Genomic DNA, 21,444 nt, shown 5'->3' on the forward strand with positions numbered 1-21,444 from the left:
TACACACTGTATCTTTAGGCATCATTTCCACTGCATTTCTTAGGGCTAAATGGATACTGATTAGGTTTGCTAGTCCCTTCCTTTCTTTGTTCCAGCTGCATCCAATTTTGAACACCCTTAACAACTGCTCTTATTTCACAAGGTGGAATGTATAAATAGCCAAAGTTTTGACTTTGGTCTTCATTGTTGTATGCCCAAGTTTGGAATATAAGTTGTCTTTTTCTCTTCAAGAGTGTTTGAGTGTTTTCTTGTTTCCTTTTTAGTGCCTTTGTGTTTATCACTCCATCCCCCTTCATTTCCCTCTTGCCTTCCCTCCTCCCATCTCCCCTTCCCCTTTTCCCTCTCGTGGAAACACATTGCAAGAGTGACACTTGAGGACAGTTCATGCTTGTATTGCTCCCACAAGGAGTCACTAGTAGGAGAAGTTCCCTTGGCATTCCTTCAAGATCCACACGACACATGATTCACCGCTGAACTACACATTTTTGGTGCAGCTCTACTAGGGAGTTCAAGGTATGCTTTTGCAATGCATGCTCAATGTTTCTAGGAGTATTGATTGTGGAGTTTCTAGTCTACCTAGGAGTATTGATTGTCGAGTATAGGTGAGGTGTGAATTCAAAAGTGAGAGAGTTGAGTATGGAAAAGACGATGTATTTTTCTCTCTTTCAAGCGTTTTGAGTGATTGAAACTTGTTTTTTGGTATTAAATCATAGAAATAGGTAGTAGAGATGATTGCTAAGGTGTGTATGTACTCAAATCTCACAAAAAACACTAAGAAATGAAGCCACAAGTAACTTTTGAAGTGGTTTTAAGTGTGTTGACAGTCACTTTTTGGACAACATCTCATTTTGCACTTCAAGTTATTGTATTTCGTTATTTTTTGCTTTGAGTAGGTAGTTAGGTAGTTTAGCATCCCCTATAGCCTCCAAGCAAAAATTCAAATATTGAGGAAGTAATAAGAAATAGTTGGCGACAGAGCATGTCTATGTGTCTATTTTTTTTTCAAAGAAAGAAACCTTCTATTAATGCTTGAAAGATTTCATACAAGACAACAGCCCCGAAGGTGCTGAGTAACAAAAAATCGAAAAAGGCTGAAAGAAAACCTGGCCTATTTTAGAGAAGCCCAGCTCACTGCCTAGGGGATCTTGGGAGCTGGGGCTAACAGCCAATTGGGGGGATTGTAAAGCAAGCGAATCCCTTGCGGAGTGAAAATGCAAAAAACACCTGCAGACCAAGCCTTGCAGAAATGAGTATGCCTCTTGATAGTTGCCTTGGAGCCTGGAGTCCCACGCTCCTGGGTGGACCGTAGAGTGTAAATGATATCTTGCCAGATGGCAACCAAGGTAGCCGATGGTGAAACCGGGTGCTCTCCCATCACGAGACTATAGCGAGCCACCCAAATGTTCCAAGCCATGATGCTAGGGCGTCATGGGGGGCTGCCTCGTGGAGTGTAATCCTCTGAATGCTCTAGCCCTATATCCGATAGGCTGGGGAGATCTCATCAATCTAGAATGCATGCCCTCCCTCTATCAACCAAGCCACCATCCCCCAGGTGTAGTCTCTGTGAAGACTCTGCATGCGTGTCATGATCCTGAGGGCTCTCATCTAGATCCTCGCTCTGCTATGACAACTCCATAGGCAGTGTGGGATAGTCTCCAGGACACCATCTGAGCAGCAATGGCACTGCCCCTCCACTCGCATCTGCTCCAACCACGGGCCGATGGGCAAGCCTCCGTGGGCTTCCAGCCAAAAGAAGTAAGAAACCTTCCTCGGTCGCAAGTTGGACCACAACCGCGTCCAAAACCTGGAGCGAACATCCCAGGGCACTCTCTAGGTCTCCCAGTGTCTCTCCCTCGAGGGAGTCCAACTCGACGAGTCCATTTGAAGTCTCCTACCAATCCGTGTGGTATAGGAAAAGAAAGACACCTCATCTATCGTCTCAGCTAGGCCACCCTTGGAGGGCTAGAACCACTCCCTGGACCTCCCTCAGGGGTACCCTCCCATAGCCAAAGATGCCATCTAAAGGCGTCCTGCTCTAAGATACTGGGAGGATCGATGTGCCACTCCTTCCCCAAGCGTCGTACCACTCTGATCATCTACTAGTGTATCCCATCAAGACTCGCATCCATCTCAAGGTCACTCCCAGTGAGGGGCTACAGTAGGCCTCCAGGTCCTACATGGAAGAAGCCGGGCGTGCTATCGCGTTGCATCAAAATCCTCAAGGGAACACCAGTATGGAAAAAATGCCCTAGCCATCTGCTGTCTCTCCAAATGTGAAGTCTGTGGGGGTTAAAGGTCACTGTGCCTTTACCCCAGTTATGTACAATACTCAAACACATATATAAATGAATGAAAAAGAAGATTGGGTTTTACACCCACCAAAACTTGTGGCTCTCTGTCTCTCTCTCTCCTTCTTCCGTTCTTGCTTCCGTTGAGAGCACTCTCAACTGGTATCAGAGCCCGGGTGATCTAGCTGAGCGTGCGTGAATGCTTGAAGCTCAGTAGCTCTGTGGGAGGAAGGAGAAGCTTTGTGGGAAGCTTTGTGGGTGACTTTACTTGCATCCGAGTGTGCAGAGACCTTGGAGGAACCTTTGGAAAAGTCACTTTGGCTTTGCGAAGTGGTTTTGAGAGCCTGTTAAGTGATTTCAAAGAAAAAGTCGTTTTTTTGAGCTTTTCCCTGTTCCGTTTGATGACAGAGACTCCGTATTGACTCGTAGAGGCAACTATTGCTTGCTTTTGGTATCCACTTCACTTCAGGAGCTTGGAAACACCTTCATTCTTGAATCTGGGATCATTCCATTGGATTTCTGACTCACTGTGTTAGTTCCTGCGTTTTTTTCCCGGGTGTTGGAACTCAAGTTTGGAGCAACCATTTGCAGATCTGTCAGTTCCGGTGGACTCAGGAGGTCCTAAAACTTCTATGTTGCTCATCATTCACACTTCGGTGGAGTTTACAGATAGCTCTGTTTCCAAAAACGTTTTTCAGTCCGTGTGTTGGACCCAGTGATTGAGACCATAGTTTCCAAAACCGTCTGTCCCATTGCGTTCCGAACGCCCAAAAACCCTTACCTATCAGTTCTTGCGCGATTCGGTGGAGGATTTCCAGAGTTATAGATCTCTGTGTATTCGATTTCGTCTCTCTGTTATGCATTTTTCATTCTAAGGTTTTGAAACCTTAGATTTATGCCACATGGCAGTGGATAAGTGTTGACTCCCATTTCTCACTCATCGGTTGGGATTTTGGAGTTCTAGCAAAAGAGAGATATTTGCAGATTTTCTTGCTGATTCCGATTATGCAATGGCGCCCATGTTTTGAGGCATCTCAGGTTCTATTTTCAGTAGCGCTCATTACCGTGGGACTATGATTTCTTGAGCATACCTTATGCAGATCACTCTGGTTGCAGTTTGAGCAGTGAGTTTGAGCAGTGTGCGCTCATTCGTGGTGTGCATTGGGTTGCAGTGGATGATTTATACGCCATTTGGATGCATTGCGGTCCTTATTGGATGCGCTGATAGGCCCAAATTGCCTTGTGGGATGCTATTTTTATGGACGCTTTGCACATGGATGCTATTTTAAGTTGAGGGACAGCTTTGACACATTGCAGGTGATGCACTGATAGTGCTATACTCTCTTGGATGAGATATTATTGATGCATATGCCAGTGGACGGTGTTTATGCTTGAGTCATTTGGCACTTATTGGCATTTTCTTTTGGGCCAGATTTGCTCATATGGATGCATAGTATATGCACATGAGTCAGATACATCTTTTGATGCTTTGAGCTTTGAATTTTGGTGATATTTCACTCTATTGTGGCATACACATTTGGGTGCACCTGGTATTTGGTGTGATTCTCTCTTGCAGGGACTAGCATTTGGGATTTTGTTTCATTTGCATCATGGCATCCTCTTCCATGCCTGAAAAGGAGTTTTTCAGCATTAAAAAGTTTGATGGGACAAACTTTTATTTGTGGAAAGAACAAATAAGGGATGTGCTTATTCAAAAGAAGCAGATTAAACCCTTGGCAGGGATTGAAGCTAAGCCTGCAAATATGTCTGAGGATGATTGGAATGAGTTGGATGCATTAGCAAAGTCTACTATTAGACTTCATCTTGCAGAGTCAGTTTATTTCACGGTAGTAACTACGGAAGATTTGTGGAAGAAACTGTGTGCCACTTATGAGAAGGAAACTTCCTCTAATAAAGTTTACCTCATGAAGAGGTTGTTTGAGCTGCAGATGAAGGAAGGGGTCTCCATTGCTTCTCACTTGAATGAATTCAATATTATTTTCAGCCAGCTTCAGGCTCAGAAAATGAATTTTGATGCGGAGACTAAGGCAATATTTCTCTTATGTTCATTGCCATCCTCATGGGATACCTTCCGTACAGCTGTCAGTAACTCTGCACTTGGTGGAGTGTTGAAATTTGATGATGTTGTGGGTAGCTTGTTGGCCGAGGAGATTAGACGGAAGTCTATGGATGGCAACAAGCAGGATGCAGCCTTAAATGTGCAAAGGGGTAGATCACAGTTCAGGGGGAAGTCCCAAGAAAGAGGAAAGTCTCGTAGCAAATCCAGGGCACGGAACATTGAGTGTTACCATTGTGGCAAGAAGGGCCATATGAAAAAGGATTGCTACAAGTTGAAAAGAGAGCAAAAGAATAATTAAAAGAATGCAAATTGGGGTGCAAATCAAAAGGAAGAAAGTCTAAGGGAAGACAAAGCAAAAGTGAAGATCGAGGAGATCAATGCAGTCACACATGGTAGTGACAATGACGTTCTCTTCATGTCTAGTTTATCTGCAGAGTTGCTTACCACTTCAGATGATGCATATTCCCAGGATTGGATTTTGGATTCTGGTGCTTCATTCCATGTTACTCCCCATAGGGAATGGTTCTCTACTTATGATAGTGGAAAGACAGGTTGTGTGCATCTTGGAAATGACTATGCATGTGACATAGTGGGAGCATTTGACATAAAGTTTTCTTTTGCAAATGGGTCTGCATTTGTTTTGAAACATGTGAGACATGTGCCTAAGCTGACCAAGAGTCTTATTTCAGTGGGTCAGCTAGATGATGCTGGTTTTCATACCACTTTTGGCTTTCAGAGTTGGAAAATTTAGAAGGGCTCTATGCTTTTGGCTAGGGGTGCCAAGTGTGGGACTTTGTATCCCTTACATGTATCAGGGGTATTTGATCATGTTGTTGCAATAACCGAGCAGCCAAGCACTTCTTTGTGGCATTGCAGGTTGGGGCACATGAGCCAGAATGGAATGAAACTCTTATGCCGTTTGGGTTATGTACCGCATTTGAGTTTCTCTGATTTTGAATTTTGTGAGCACTGTCTCTATGGGAAGTAGACTAAATCAGCCCATAAAAGAAGGGGAAAGGAAGAGTTTGAAATGCTTGATTTGGTGCATTCAGACGTATGTGGTCCCATGCCTACACGATCATTAGGCGGGGCTGAATACTATGTGACATTCATTGATGATGCAACTTGGAAAGTGTGGGCTTATGCTATAGCTTGGAAGAGTGATGTGTTCCAGGTATTCCAGAAATGGCTGGCCTTGGTTGAGAATCAGTCAGGTAGAACGCTTAAATGCCTACGGACTGACAATGGTGGAGAGTATCTCTCTCATGACTTTCAACATTTCTGTGATACACGTGGGATTAAGAGGGAGCTCACATCCCCTCGTACTCCAGAGCAAAATCCAGTTGCAGAAAAGATGAACCGTACCATTCAAGAAAGGTTGCAATGCATGCTTTCCAATGCAAGTCTTTCTGGTGGTTTTTGGGCTGAGGCAATGAAGACTGCAGTGCATGTGATCAATAGATCACCTAGTAAGAGTTTGGATGGTGGTATTCCTGAAGAGGCATGGAGTGGCAAGAAGCCCTCTTACTCTCATTTGCGTATATTTGGGTGTGAGGCATATGCACATGTGCCAAAAGAGCTTCGAAAGAAGCTAGATCCTAAGTCTAGGAAATGCATCTTTCTAGGTTATGGTGAAAGTGGAGAGATGGGCTATCGTCTCTGGGATCCAGAAGCAAAGAAGATCATATGCAGCCATGATGTGGTCTTCAATGAGAAGAAGATGCATAAGGCACCCATGAGGGATGTGAAAATGAGGAGAATCACTTTCCAGGATGTGAATCCACCTGCATATGTTGATAGGCAGCAAGCTATCCATGCACCAAATGTGCAAGAAATGGTACCACCAAGTACTCCCACAAATATACAATCAAGGGTAGATGATGGATCATCTATTGGTGGAAATGATGAGCCAAATGTGGCTGATATGCAAGTGGGACAGCAAGCTGAAATGCCCTTGAGAAGATCATCTAGAGTGTCTAGACCGCCTGATAGGTTTGTTCCAGGGGTAGACTATGTGATGCTTACTGATTGCGGGGAGCCTTCTTGCTACAAAGAGGCTATGATGCGTGAGGATCAACGCAAGTGGGAGTATGCTATGCAATCAGAGATGAGTTTACTTATGAAGAATAAGACTTGGGACTTGGTTTCTTTGCCACATGGAAAGAAAGCATTGCCATGTAAATGGGTCTACAAAATGAAGGTCACAGGTGATGATGTGCCTAGGTACAAGGCCCGTTTGGTTGCTAAAGGGTTCAAGCAAGAGAAGGGTGTGGACTTTGATGAGATATTCTCTCCGGTTGTGAAGATGACCACACTTAGATGCATGCTTGGACTAGTGGCATCAGAGGATATGGAGCTTATGCAGATGGATGTCAAGACAGCTTTCTTGCATGGGGATTTGCATGAGGAAATTTACATGGTGCAGCCGGAAGGCTTTGAAGAAAAGGGCAAAGAGCATTTAGTTTGCAAGCTAAAGAAGAGTCTCTATGGTCTTAAGCAAGTGCCTAGAGAATGGTATCAGAAGTTTGATGCTTTTATTCGGTCCCAGGGTTTTAGAAGGAGTGAAATTAATCACTGCCTCTACACTAAAAGGGCTAAGGATAATAGCCTGATAATCCTGGCACTATATGTGGATGATATGCTATTGGCTAGCAAGAATACTTATGAGCTAGATGCATTAAAGGACAAGTTGCATGAGGCCTTTGATATGAAGGATTTGGGACTTGCAGGTCATATTCTTGGTATGCGCATCACGCGTGATCGGAGTAGGAAACTCCTTTGGCTTTCACAAAAAGAGTATGTTACAAAAGTATTGCAGCGTTTCAATATGGAGGGGGGGAAGGCAGTGAGTACTCCATTGCCTCCATATGTGAAACTGAGTCATACAGATAGTCCCAAATCAGAAGAGGAGAGGGCCATGATGGCTAAGGTTCCTTATGCATCAGCAGTTGGGAGTCTTATGTATGCTATGATAGCTACTAGACCAGACATTGCATTTGCAGTGGGAGTTGTTAGCCGGTATATGGCTAATCCAGGAAAGAGGCATTGGGAGGCAGTTAAGTGCATCATGAGGTACATGAAGGGTACCAAGGAGATGTGCATCTGCTTTGGTAAAGGAGACATGCGTGTACTTGGGTACACAGATTCAGACTATGCAGGGGGCATGTGGATAGTAGGAGATCCACTTCTGGTTATGTGTTCACCTTTGCAGGTGGTGCAGTGTCGTGGATGTCTCGCGCACAGAAGTGTGTTGCTTTGTCTACCACAGAGGCTTGCAGCCACAGAGAATTTGCAAGGAGGCTATATGGCTTGATCGGCTAGTGGGAGATTTGGGGATTCATACAGGTGTACCGACATTGCATAGTGATTCCATGAGTGCTATTCAGCTAGCACGGAATCCGGTCTTTCATGCAAAGACCAAACACATTGAGGTCAGGTACCATTTCATCAGGGAGGTACTTGAGGACAAGCGCATAGAGCTTGTCAAGGTTCATACAGATGATAACCCTGCAGATATGCTGACGAAGAGTCTACCTAGTCAGCGGTTTGAGTATTGTCGTGTATTGATGGGCATTAGATAGTATGCTCACTGGTTGTTCTCCCTTAAAGGCACATTGTCCTTTAAGTGGGAGGTTGTGGGGGTTAAAGGTCACTGTGCCTTTACCCCAGTTATGTACAATACTCAAACACATATATAAATGAATGAAAAAGAAGATTAGGGTGGTTCTGCACCCACTAAAACTTGTGGCTCTCTGTCTCTCTCTCTCCTTCTTCCGTTCTTGCTTCCGTTGAGAGCACTCTCAAAGTCCTTCCAACCAGGACTCAGGAATGGCTAAGTCGGTCTCGCCCATCCGCTGCCCTACCCCTCTCAGATGCGCTAGGACATCAAGCCTCATATCTGCCTCCATAGGTAGCCTACTTCAGTGACCGAAAGACCCTGCTGGACCACTGTCCCATTGTGCCCAACCAATGTGAGTCCGCTGCCCAAGCATACGTCCCTCCCGATCTCTGACCTTTGGGTGCCACATAAGGGGCTGACGCTCGAACTCCTCTCTACATCTGGGCAGAGCACGGATGAGGCCCCCTGCTAGTTTCTGTTAAACCCTATGAAGACTCCTCATTAGGGGAGAGCCCTTCTGCGTAAGGGGGGCCTCTGAGAAGATCCATCTATGTGAAGGATTCCACTGTCCTCTAGTGCGTGGAGTGTTCCTCAGAAGCCCTCTCTATAAGAGGAGCTTGCAAGGCTCGACATCTGGGGTGAGGCCACAAACCACCAGTTTGCCTAGAAGGGCCATGCTCTGCATCTCCGGATCAATGATACCCAAGCCTCCCAGTGCCTGCAGCATGATCACCGTCTGCCAAGCTACTCGGACCCTAGTGTTCCTCGTGCCGTCTGAACCTACCCAGAGAAAGTTCTGTACCAACCGTTAGAGCTGCCCAATGCATCCTCTATGAAAGCACCAACAGAGGCAATATACCAAGTAGTGGCAGGAAGGACCTGGCTTGCCACTAAGGTGTGACTTGCGAGGGAGAGTTTGGCTGAGCTCCAATAGAGAAGCTTGCGCTAAACACTCTCAAGGACCGGGGCAATCTACTGCTCTGCTGTAATGTCAATACCCACCTAGCATCCGAGGTATCTCGCTATCTGGCCTCGCAGTATCCATCTGAAACCAAAGTCACTTCCCTACTCATGGATCTCTTGTCTCCTCAAAGTCCGTGAAGAAGACTATGGATTTCATCTAGTTGATCCGTGCCTCCAAGGCCTCACAATAGATAGCCAAGGCACCTCTGACTCTCTCTAAAGTCGCTGTGGTGCCCTCAACATACAAGGCTATGTCATCTGCAAACTCCGAGTCAAGGAGCTCCTCCTACCTGATTGGGAGCCTCAACCCTATGAGACCCACCACTTGTGATCTTAAAAAGTAACCCAGAGCCTCTGCTACCAAGAAGAGGAAGGGAGCTTGTGGGAAGCCCTGGCGAACCTAGCGACAGAGAGGGAAGGCCTCACCTGTGTGTCCTCTGATAATCATTTGACTAGAGCTCCCTACGTATAGCACTGAAACTCCTCTAACCCATCTGTCTGAGAAACCCAATCTCCTCATAGTGCCCTCCAGGAAAGACCACTCCACCCTGTCGTAGGCCTTCTCAAAGTCCAAGAGAAGGATGGCCAGTGACTGTGACTCCTCCCTGGACCAATCCACTGCCTCCCAGAACATGAAGATGTCCAAGCTACTGCGCTCCTGGACAAACCTAGTCTGTGTGTCATGGATGATGTCGGTAAGATGAGGCCGTAACCGTAAACTCAAGACCTTGGCGAGGATCTTGTATGCAGTATCAAGCAGAGTGATCGGCCTCCACTGTCGAGTATTTGACCTATCTCCCCCTTTTGGGATCAAACAGATCCACCCCTTGCACAAGGACTTAGAAAGAAGGCATGTGTCGAAAATCTCCTGATAAGCTAAACGGAAGGGGGTAGAGATAATCTCTTAGAAGTTCCAGAAGAAGGCCGGAGTTAAGCCATCCTCCCCCGGGCACTTCTGGGCCGGGAGAGCCTTGAGGGCTTCCCAGAGCTCCTCATTTGTGAAGGGCTCCTCAAGTTTGCTGCATAAGTCCCGCGAGACTACTATCGAAACATGATCCTAAACTAGCTCTCGGGCCATAAACCTGCTGGGGTCATTCTCTCTGTCTGAAAGAGCTGGCTATAAAATTCGATGGTCATGTCAAGAATCTCCTGCGGGTCAGTGTGCATGATGCCCTGCGAGTCCCAAAGACGATGTAGTTGTGTGCCGATCGATCGGGGACCAGTGGTCTGAAAGAACTGCATCGTCATCCTATCCCCCTGCTATACCCATCGGGCCCAGGAGGAACGGTAGGAGAACTTAGCCTGCCGCAACTCTGTCCCCTGAAGCTCAAGACAAGCGCTCTCCAATCTGTCACTAAGCCACTGAGAAACTGAGTCATACTCCCTGAGCCTCTCGATGGAGTCGAGGTCTCTCCTCAAAGCCTGCTCTCGCTCCTAAAGGGATCCTCCGCCTAAGGGCGTGAGCTTGCAACTCCACACTGCTCCTTTGAATCGCATTGGCCACCCACGCAACCCAACCCTCAGTGCCATCTCTAAGTGCTCCCAAATCTCTGCCATAACCTGCTGAATCTCCTCATCCTGCAAGAGGTCCTCTGGAATATGGACCCCCTTCTAAGGGAGACCTCGGCGGGGCTGATCCAAGTGAAGTACCACTGGAGAGTGGTTGGACATCGTGGTACCTGTCAGAATCCCGATAATACTGCCTCTGTGTAATGCCCAGTCCCCAACATGGAAGCGGTCTAATCTCTCGAGCAATCCATCGTGTCTCCTCTGTCCAAAGGAGAAGAGAAGGCTGCTAGGACTCCTGTTGAACTCTGGCTCTCTCCACACGTCTCTGCCACTGATCATGAAAATGAACTGCTCCCAAGTGCTACACTCCGCTGCTAGCATCTCTGAGAACAAGGCGCCACCCTGCTTGTCTTCCCCAAACTCCAGGTTGTTGAAGTCCCCTCTAACAATCCAGGAACCAACATCCGGAATTCTCCGAACTCCAGGTTGTTGAAGTCCCCTCCAACAATCCAGGAATCAACATCTGGAAGACACTTTGACAGCCTCCTCCAAAAGGCGAGCGATGTTGTCTACACACTGGGGCATACACATCTAGGAATCCAATCCTGGACTCTCCCATCCGAACTCCCATCCAAACTACCCATCCTGGAATGAGCTCGCCTTGATCGTAGTCCTCTGAAGCCAAAGTCTGTGAGACTGAGATGCAGACCCCTCCGCTCCGTCCTACTGCGGGAGACCACTCCTTTGGACCTCTCCCTGGGAGAAGGTGATGGTGTCACCTGATGTCTGCTGCTGAAAGCATGTGCTCCTGAATCATAAGGATGTCCACTACCCGTCCTACCACTGCCCTTTGCAACTCCTACCGGAGCAACAGGTACTGCGGCTAACTACGAACACGGTCGTGGAGCTCGTGTAGGTTCAGCTCACTATGGTCTAGCTCATGAGGACGGGAGAGTCAAGAATAAGGCTCTCCTGTGAGTGGGTGCATGTCCTAGAAAGACTGCCTTATGTGATTTTGCCGGGGGTTTGGAGGGCAAGTACTCAGTGTCTGTGCGATGTCGTACTAGGGTAAATACCGGCTCAATTCCGATTTCATCATGAAGGAGGCTTCCACTCCGACCAACTCGACGCACGTTTGGAGGGGCCATAAGTGTGCCTGCTCCAGCTTTGCCTCCATTAACAATCTGATAACTCATGTCGCCAAACCACACCGGCTCCTCACGCGTAAAGCTCAGCTAAAAGTTCATCTCCACGTCATGGGCGTACAAAAGATCCAATCCCTGTGGTCCCATCCACTCATCCATCATGAGCATAATGTAATTACCCAAAATAGCGTCAAACACCTCCAGGGACCACTTCTCCAACCCTGTGGAGGCAAATGAAAATCTCCAAACGGGGTGTGTCTAAGATCCCACTGCACCGATCAAACCCCCCTTTCGGGACTGAAGGACCATGAGCGTGACCTCCAATGGTAAAGGGTATGTGTCCAAAATCTCTAGATAGTTCGAGGGTCCCAACCTCTAGAAGTCTTGTGGTAAGGGACGCCCAGGCTGAAAGTTGGGAGCCGCTGGTCGGAAAGACGAGCCTCGTCCCTCAGGATCCCTCTCTGAGCCCACCTACTGCTGCCATGAGGAAGCAGAAGGGGACGTCATCGTTCCCTTGCCTGATGGCAGGGGTGTCAAAGCGGAAGAGACTGCTATTGAAGCAAAGAGGGAGGCGACGGGGGAGAGAGGTAGGGACGCGAGGGACAGGGGATGAGGGGCAAGTAATGAGGGTGACCATAGAAGGGGGGGTTGAGGGGGGGGGAGAGGATGAGGGGAACCCTGGGGAGGGAGGGGGAAGTGAAGAGGAGGGGAAGGGGTTAGGGGGAGGGGGGGGGAGGGGGAGAAGGAGAAAAAAGGACGAACCACAAGCCCCCCTACTGATTAGGCTCGCCGGGGCTTTGTATCGGCTCCTTCACGGCCCTCGTCGGGCTAGCATCTATGACTTTCACCATTGCCGCATCTAGAGCTCTTGGGGCTCTCTACTGTTGCAAGAATGGGTACGGAGGCTGAACTTCCGAAGCTAGAGGATCGACTGGATGGACAGTGGCCTATACTGCTGGGGAAGGTGACTCCTGCTGTTCCTCTTTCGAGGCCTCTCGATCAACCCTGTCCCTCTCTCTGCGGTTGACCCTCTGTTTGCGACCTTTGCGTGCCTGCTTGCTTGGTTTCTTTTTCTTTTTAACTTGTGTCCAGTTCCCTTCTAAGGGGGTAACCCATGGGGTCTGGGACTCCTGCTGCTCCTGCCTGAGAGGCCGCTGAACTCGGGTCAGTTGACTCTGCCTACTCTATGGAAGAGGGGGGGAGACGCACGAGGGTGGCCACAGGAGCAATCTCTGGCGACGTGACCCATTTGTCTGCAACAAAGACACTGGCCTGGTAGCCCAGAGATCTCCACCGTCGAGCGAAGTGTGCCCCCTTCCAGGGTCTCAAGAAGGATCAGCTCTGGGAGGGACTTTGGACTCTCCACCACCAGTCTGATCCTAGGGACTCCGTCATCTACTAGGACGGAGGTGACCGTCTTTGACAAGGACTCGAGCACCGTGCCAAATGCCCAGCCAATGGAAGGGAGGATGGCTCAATACACCTTGGGAAGCCCTGGGAAGCGAAGTGTAACCGAAAATCGTGGAACATGGTGTGTCGAATCCATGTCCTCCACTGTGAACCCATGATACCAAGGAAAGAGGTAGACAAGGTGCGGGCCAAGGAGAATGGGAATCTGCTCCACAAAGTGTCGAGGCAGTGTCAAGGGAGCTCAATTGGATAAGAAAAACACCTCGTCCATAGATGGTGACCTCCTAGATGTAGTCGCCCTCTAATATCAAGCTCGCCTAGATCCACTCTCGCACCTGTCTCCGTGTAGACGTAAGGCCCACAATTCTACTCACAAGCACCTTGTCCTGGAGGGACTGGACTGTCTGCTGTACCTGTTGCTTGTCAACTGACGAAAGAAGAACCTTAACGGCTGTGGGAGTCGAGGGTGCTGCCATAGAGCCCCTCTGGCCAGACCAAAGGTCACAACCAAGATTTTCTTTCACCGTAGCAAACACGAGTGCCCCCGTTGCAGGGAGCCAAATGAAAAGGGGACGAAGCAGAGAGGCAAAGGAGAGACAAGGAAGGCAAGGGAGGAAGGAGGGAGCAAGCGGAGGAGGAAATGAAGAAAAGGAAGGAGGTGGGAGAGACGGGAGAAGAGGAGAAAAAGATGGGAGAGGTGGAATGGCGGGGGGGGCACACTGGCAGGAGGGCGGGAAGAGGTGCGAGGCAACAAGGAGGGAAGGCGAGGAGGCAAGAGAGGGGGAGGAGCGAGAAAGGCAACGGGTGGGGGAGTGGAGGTGAAGCGGGGGAGAGAGCAAGGCGGGGGGATGGAGGTGGAGCGGGGTAGATGGTGGAGGTGGAGAGGGAGGAGCGGGAGAGGCAGGGCAGAGCGAGGGGCGGAGGTGGGCGGAGGTGGAGCGGGGGGAGGCAAAGCGAGGCGGGCGGAGCAGAGGTGGAGCAGGGGGAGGCAGAGAGGGTGGAGGGTAGGGGCAAAGGCGGAGATGGAGCGAGGGAGGCAAGGCGCAGAAGCAGAGCGGGGGGCAGAGGTGGAGCGGGGGAGGCAAGGCGTAGCGGAGAGGGAGGAGTGGGCGGGTGGAGCGAGGGCAAGGGCGAGGGCGAGGCAAGGAGGGTAGGGCGAGCAGCGGGAGAACACACAAGCCGCGGGCAGCCTACGCCGTAGGCAGAGGGGGGGAGCTCACCGAGCAGCTCCTCCATAGTCCTCTTGGGTCAGCTTAAAACCGTAAGTACGGATTTCAACCTAAGTCACCAGTAATTGTCGGATTTAAGGTAGTTAAGAATGATGCTGCTAGGACATTCTTGCAAGACATGCAAGAGATGTTGTAGTTTACTTGTGTCACTACTTTAAGTTTAACGTAGCGAGTTTTGATGTCGCTGCATTAATAACGCAGTAACCTGTTGCTTTAACTACTATCAATCAACTACCATTGAGACCTTAGCCACCCTCTGCTACATGTCATTATGAATTGACAAGTGTCAGATCCAAAGTCAACCCGTAGCATTAGGGTTAATGCAATGACCACCAAGTCGCTACTATAACAATCGCTACTGTATCTGACCCGCTGCTTTAAGGCTCCTATTGCATTAATAATTGTTGCTATAATCAAGTCGCTGCTTTAAGGATATCACTGTGACTTCCAAGTCACTGCTAGAAAAAGGTCACTAATTTAAGTGTCTTGGTGCTTTATCATTAAGGGAACGCAACGACCACATATAATGCAATGACCTTCGAGTCACTGCTTTAAGGCTAGAATTGCATAGTGACTCAAACTGACTGTAGCAGCTTGTAAGGTTGACCAACACATGCACCTGAGGTCTAGAAAAGTTGCTAGGATTTAAACCAGAGCTGGACGACAGTGCTTCCAATAATATTTTACTCAACCCAGCAACCACCTAGTGTTGATTCCCTCTGGGATTTCGACCTTAAGTTCACACTCAATGCACGGTCCCGCACACACGGACACCTCAAGCTCAAAGGAACCAATGAGCTTTAATGCAGAAGCAAGTGAAAATCTGAATCATGGGGCCTCTATGGCCCCTAACTCCAAGTCAGGCAGACCCACCATCAACCACACCTTCACGGCTTAAGGTATCGTCCTTCAACTTTATGGGAAGGTTTGGTTTGTCTGACCCCAACTTGGTAAACCCTTTTGCAACCTGAACTAGAGTGCCTGAGGAGCCACAGGGCCCACCTATAACATCTGCATCAGGAACACACAGAGTATCCCAATTTCCACCTCAACAGTAAATCATTAAGGGCTGAATGTTCAGTTCTATGAGGAAGAGCCATCCTTCATTGGAACCTTCGAGCCCAGGGTACCTAGCTTCTGGCTGCCGAACCTTGAGATGCAAGGGAATGAATAGATGGAATTTGGGGGAGAACACACTAGCAAGAATAATGGCTTCTCGCCCCCTCTGTACCCAACTTAGGTGGGTGCCCCAAAAGGCACTCCCTACCCCTCAGTTGCAACCCTCTAGACCGGTACCAAATATGAGTGTGCCTATGCCTAGGCCATCACTGATGCAGCCAGTAAGGAAAAGCCCACCACGAGTGCTAGTTCCCTGGCATAGTGGATTGGGACCCACCAATCCCACACCTTCACAGCCAACAACCTTTTATAATTCACCCTTAGTGCCGCCTTACTATGGCACCACACCCACCCCACCAGCAAATCCTCCTGCACTGCAAACAATGCTCACTAACGAGGCTATGAGGATCCTAGTGCAAGCACTAAGAAGGGAGGCCTTGCCATCAACCTTTGTTGGAAGGGATACCAGCACTTCAAGAAGAAAACCAATCACCATCTCCAAGCTTATTAGTAAATGCCTGGGAGAAGGAACTCTAGTGTCCCATGTGGAGAGGTTCGAGCAAACTTGCGAGACCTTTGGGGACATAGGTGACCTGGATAAGGTCAACATATTTGGGCTGAGCCTTGACAGTAAGGCATGCCAATGGTTTATGGCTCTAAACCCTGAAGAGAAAATTAACAGGGATACACTTAGAAAATCATTCATAGTGGGGTTTGCCCGAGTGGTCCCAAATGGAGCCCCTTCCAACCTGGGCTTCTGTAAATATCGGGATGAGCACACTTCCAAATCCTGTAAACATTGTGCACCCAAGAGAGCTCTCATTGGAAGCCAACATTTGAGCAATGCAAAAATGAGGTTAACCAGGTTCAAGATCTTTGTCACTGCTTGTTACCTTGTACCCATGGTCACAACATAGATCTTACCAGCAGTCCCTGCATGAGCACATTCCACGCTCAAAATGATGAAAATAAGTGGTATCTCTAACAGAGATTTTCCGCTCAACTATCTCAGAAATTAACTTGACTGCTGCATGACAGTTACAACACATCCGAAGGTTCTTGGTAATAAAAAGAGGTGTTCCAGGGGGCGTATTAACAAGACCAAAGGCTATGGCCAGTCTCACACTATGGTAGCAGAGCCTGTGCTCCCCTGCATCGTCGTTTTCAGGCAATAAGCTGTGTGCATCACGCACAGAACCAGCCTGCTTTAACTGCTCACTCAACCTCTGCAGCACTGCATATATCTCCTTATCCTGAGGATATATACTGCCTCCAACAAATTCATGCAGCAACCTGTCAACCCCAATACAGCTCCGCTCGAGCTGCTTCTTTACACCACTATTCCTCAACGCATCTTTCACCTTTTCCACTTCATCCCACCTGCCAGCTGCACCATAAAGATCTGACAACATCACAAATGGTACATCATTTTTTGCATCCAGCTCCAGACAACGCTTTGCAGCATGAATACCCCTCTCTACATCACCATGGATTTTGCAGGCACCAAGCAAGCATAACCATGCAGAAGCAGTCTTCTTGAATGGCATTCGATTGATCAAATCCTCAGCCTCATCCGTGTATCCTGCATCACCGAGAAGGCCAATCATGCACATATAATGGTCCACTGTGTGGGCAATGCCATAGTTTTTTGTCATATTTAAAAAGTAATACCTCCCTTGCTCAACCTGTCTTGCATGCCTGCATGCAGTGAGGACACTAATTAAGGTGATCTCATCTGGGTGGATGCCATCCAGCTGCATGTGCTTAAAAAGCTTCAAAGCCTCAATGCCATCTCCATTCTGAGCACACGCTGCAATAATGGCACTCCAGGAGATTACATCACGCTCGAACATTCTCTCAAATACCCTTTTTGCATCATACAGACTCCCACACTTTCCATACATTTCAATGAGGGCCGTTCCCAAGACAACATCCTGCTGAAATCCAGAGTCAACTATGGCAGCATGGATATCACGTCCCTCCGTAAGGGCTGCAATGCTGATGCATGCCTCAAGAAGGCACATGAATATGACTTTGTCTGGGTTAACCCCATCTAATTGCCTCTGATGAAAGAGATCCAGAGCCTCCCTACCATGCCCATTCTCAGCGCAAGCTATGATCATGGCCCCCCAAGAGATCACATTCCGCTCTCGGATTTTATGAAACACGCGCCTTGCCTCATGGAGACACCCACATTTGCCATACATGTTGACAAGGGCAGTCCCTACATCAACATCTCGCTGGTATCCTCTACCTAAAACTGCAGTATGGATCTCCTGTCCTTCTTTTAGAGCTGCCAGGTTGGCACATGCATAAAGAACACTGACAAAGGTAATCTTGTCAGGCTTGATAGCCTCATGCTGCATCTTATGAAAAAGATCAAGGGCTTCCTCACTGTGCCCATTCTGAGCATATGATGCTATCATGGCATTCCAAGAGACTACATTACGCAAAGCCATTTCTCGAAACACATCTTTTGCACCCTGCAAACTCCCACATTTACTATACATCGTGACGAGGGCAGTCCCCACTATGACATCTTGCACATAATCAAGGTCGATAACAGCCTTATGGATCTTCTTACCCTCTTCTAGCATTGCCAAGCTTGCACATGCATCAATAGCACTTACAAAAGAGATCTTATTGGGTTTGATACCTTCCAGCTGCATTAGACGAAAAATTTTCAAAGCCTCCTTGCCATGCTTATTCTGAGCATACGCTGCAATCATGGTATTCCAAGAGACAAGATCTCGCTCGATCACTTTGTCAAACGCACTCCTTGCACCCAGCACATCTCCACATTTGCCATACAGATTGACGAGGGCATTTCCCACAAAGGTGTCTTGCTCATATCCATTATGAAGAATGTTGGCGTGGATCTCCTTTCCGTCCTTGAAGGCTGCCAGGCTTGCACATGCATCAAGAACACAGACGAAAGTAACTTTGTTGGGCACAATACCCTCGTGCTGCATTTCCCGAAAGAGATCCAGTGCCTCTAGTTCATGCCCATGCTGTGCGAATGCTGCGATCATGGAGCTCCAAGAGACCACATCTCGTTGGGGCATCCTTACAAAAACGGCCATTGCAGCTCTGAGATGCCTATTTTGGGCATACGCTCGCATCAACAAATTCCATGAGTATACGTTTGGAGTAGAAATTTTATCAAATGCAATTTGTGCATCCTGCACCCTCCCACAACTGCCATACATTTCGATCACACAGTTCCCAAGAAACGTGTCGCTATCGTATCCGCATCCGCTGATGTGAGCATGCACACGTCTACCTTCGGGTAAGAGCTTGTTCTTACTGCAACGCCTCAATAGAGAGGCCAAGGCGGTAGAATCCGCTGCTTCGTTCAGCAGCCCATCCAGGCAAATATCTTCATTCAGACTGGTAATCGATGTCTCCGTTTGTAGTTGATGGACAACGTTTTGCTCTGATGAATTCTCTTTATAAGCCAAAGGCCGCAATTTTTGCTCGCTAAGCGTGATTTTGAAATCACTCGCAGAAGCACACTCGCAAACAATCCCGAGTCTTCGCTTCCTCTGCAGAGACGGCACGAGAGGCAGCGCAGGCTGCGTCCGTGGCAGAGAACCGCCGGAGCTCCAGAAGAAGGGAAGAGGGGAGAAGCAAGAGCTGGGCAAAAGCGCCATTGGAGGACAGGGGATCCATAAGGCAAGCATGAAGCAAGCTGAAGCATTTCGATTCTGAGCTAGAATCGCTTCATCTTTTCTTCTTTGTTTAAAGCGTTCTCATGCTGTCCTCATCTCGAAGTGGAGCTTTTTCTTTGCACAATTTGATTCAGGCCTCTCCCCATCTCCGTGAAGCCTTTGCCTTCCCCGATGCAAAACACGCTCTCTGGAGCTCTTTCGCCAACAAACCATTCTGCAACAGTCCTGCAGTCCCTCTTCACTTTGCCTCTGTTACTCCATCCCAGCTTGTTCTCGTCTGCCCATGCACAATCTCTCCCTCTCTCGCCCCTTCAGTCCCTCTTCACTTTGCCTCTGTACTCCATCACAGTTTGTTCTCGTCTGCCCATTATGCAACAGTCAGCTTGTTCTCGTACAATCTCTCCCTCTCTCGCCCCTTCTGTCCCTCTTCACTTTGCCTCTGTACTCCATCAGTTTGTTCTCGTCTGCCCAGTCAACATCTCTCCCTCTCTCGTCTGCCCATTATGCAACAGTCCTTCAGTCCCTCTGCACTTGCCTCTCATAGCTTGTTCTCGTCTGCCCATGCACGCTCTCTCCCTCTATCACCTCACCTCCCCTCGTCCTCGTATTCGAATCAATGTTAAGAATACGAGTCCTCTAGTTCAAAACACATGTATATCTTTGGATATAAAATCTACACTCTGCCAAAATAATGAAACCTTCTTCTTAAGGGTGTTTACACACTTCGCACACCATGGGCATGCCCAAAGACATGCACCGGCAAGATTGCCCAGTCAGGTGAAGCCCGTGGCCCAGATGCATTCAATGCACTATGGGCGAGCATCGGCAGACATAGTTTGTAAATAGCCTAAGTTAGTCATGCATCAAAAGCAATATGTCTTTGAAGCCTTAGCTCCATTGTACTTTCACAAACAGAGGCATTGCTATGTGAAACATTTTATTTTATTTATTAGCAGTAGAATTCATTTTTCTAGGTTTAGGATTTCCTACAACGAGCGCGGTGGTTTTTGGGTTAACTACAAGTTAAATGATTTAGGATTAACTACCAGCATGGTGGTTTTACGAGATAAGTGATCTAGAATTATCTACAATCACGATAAGTTAGGATTTACTAGATAAGTTGAATTTATTTTCCTTGTTTTAGGATTAACAACAACCACTGTGGTGGTTTTACAAGATTAGTTTAGCATTTCCTACAAAACCATAAATTTAGTATTTATAGGATAAGCAAAATACATATTCCTTGGTCTACGATTGAGTTTAATGATAAAGTAATTGCCATTATTTTATTGTGGAATATAAATAAACTATTACACTATGAGAATATACAAAGAGAATACATTTTCCTATACTATCTTAGTCCTCTACTCTAAGATAGTCCATGATGTGCATTTGTGTATAAATCCATATTGAAGAAAATTTGGCTCTTATTTCATCTAGATTTAGCTTGCAACTAAGCTTAATGGCTCTTATTAGATGAGATACACATACATATACAAATGCTTATGCAACTATCTATAGTTGTGGCCTTTCTTGGATGTTTTTGGGTAACAAATACCCCCAGCTACTACATCCTAGTTCTCATATAATATTCCTCAATGATCCTAAAATGCTTCCTCAACCTTATGTCTAGGTTTGCTACACTCACAAAGTATGGGCCATCTTTCTCATTCTCCCTAGAGGCAACAATAACCCAAAAGTTATCCCTGTCTTCTAGAGTGCTAGTGAGGTCATCTTCCTTGTTCTCCCTAGAGGAAAAAATAACAACAAAGTTATACCCCTCTTCTAGAGCATCAGTGAGCTCAGTGAAACTCTCCCCAAATTGTGGTTTGTCATCACATGTCCCTTTGGACCTATCACCATAGAGAAAGAAACCATGAAATAGCTACCATTGCTTCACAATTGCCTCATAATTGTCATTATTCCCTATGATGCATGCACTGTATAAGCAAGGAAGCCTCTTGTTTTGAGCAAAAAGTGATTGTTTGAAAATATCCATATGCTATCCAACCTATGTGTTCCCTTAATTGTCTCACAATTCTGTCTGTTTCTTCTTTGCACTTCATCCACTTGAACTTCATTGGAACACTCTACTATGCACTAAACTATTGTTGAGGCTTTGTTTACTGTATGTTGATGAATAGTTTAGGCTATGTTTACTATATGTTAATTGTTCCCCCGTGGAGAGGTTAACCACAAGCCATGTTATAGCATCATGGGCACTCTGCAACTTTTTTGCATATTAATTGGTGTCTATTTAGATCTCACTTAATAGCAACATCACATCCATCATGTTCCCTTGCCATGGCTAGACCCAAAGAAAATTTACATCATGTTTAGACCAGTTAGGGATTTCAATCTTGAGAAAAAGTAGAATCCACCAGCTAATTTAAATTGAGAGGAAGCACCAT

At 47.4% G+C, this 21,444-nt stretch overlaps 1 pseudogene; it reads right to left on the reverse strand.

Moving 5' to 3' along the window:
- Window positions 1-16,282: 16,282 nt before the first annotated feature.
- On the reverse strand, window positions 16,283-19,015 carry LOC147901115 (pentatricopeptide repeat-containing protein At3g12770 pseudogene; annotated as a pseudogene).
- Between the last annotated feature and the right edge of the window lie 2,429 nt (window positions 19,016-21,444).

This window comes from Dipteris shenzhenensis, chromosome 6, assembly GCF_047967505.1.
Source record: "Dipteris shenzhenensis isolate YYH24624 ecotype China chromosome 6, Dip_SZ_1.0, whole genome shotgun sequence".
Lineage (NCBI taxonomy): Eukaryota > Viridiplantae > Streptophyta > Polypodiopsida > Gleicheniales > Dipteridaceae > Dipteris > Dipteris shenzhenensis.